Consider the following 389-nt stretch of genomic DNA (forward strand, 5'->3'; position numbering starts at 1 on the left):
ACGTACACTTCCTCTCTTTCGCTCTCTATGAAAAAGAGATGAAAAAAAAGAAAAAATGTAAAACAAACTATTTCCATCAACGCAAATGTTTTTTAGAATTAAACGAGGAATATTATGAACCAAGAAAACAGTAACGCAATAAACGTGGCGAGACGTGGGAAAACAGGCCGAATCTGGGTTGTTTTTGTCTTGTTTTAAAGAAGCAGATTTCTTGTTAATATGCAAATTAGAGCGTAAGGAATCTGGGGTTTGTCAGGTTCCGAGTGGATTCAGACGGAGAAAATGCAATCAGTGTGCTGACTTTCATTAAATCAACTTCATTTCGTTTTGTGATGATTCAGATTATGTGATTAAGGCACAGGGGGGAGAGGGTGTGTGTGGGGGATGAG

This window comes from Penaeus monodon, chromosome 15, assembly GCF_015228065.2.
Source record: "Penaeus monodon isolate SGIC_2016 chromosome 15, NSTDA_Pmon_1, whole genome shotgun sequence".
Lineage (NCBI taxonomy): Eukaryota > Metazoa > Arthropoda > Malacostraca > Decapoda > Penaeidae > Penaeus > Penaeus monodon.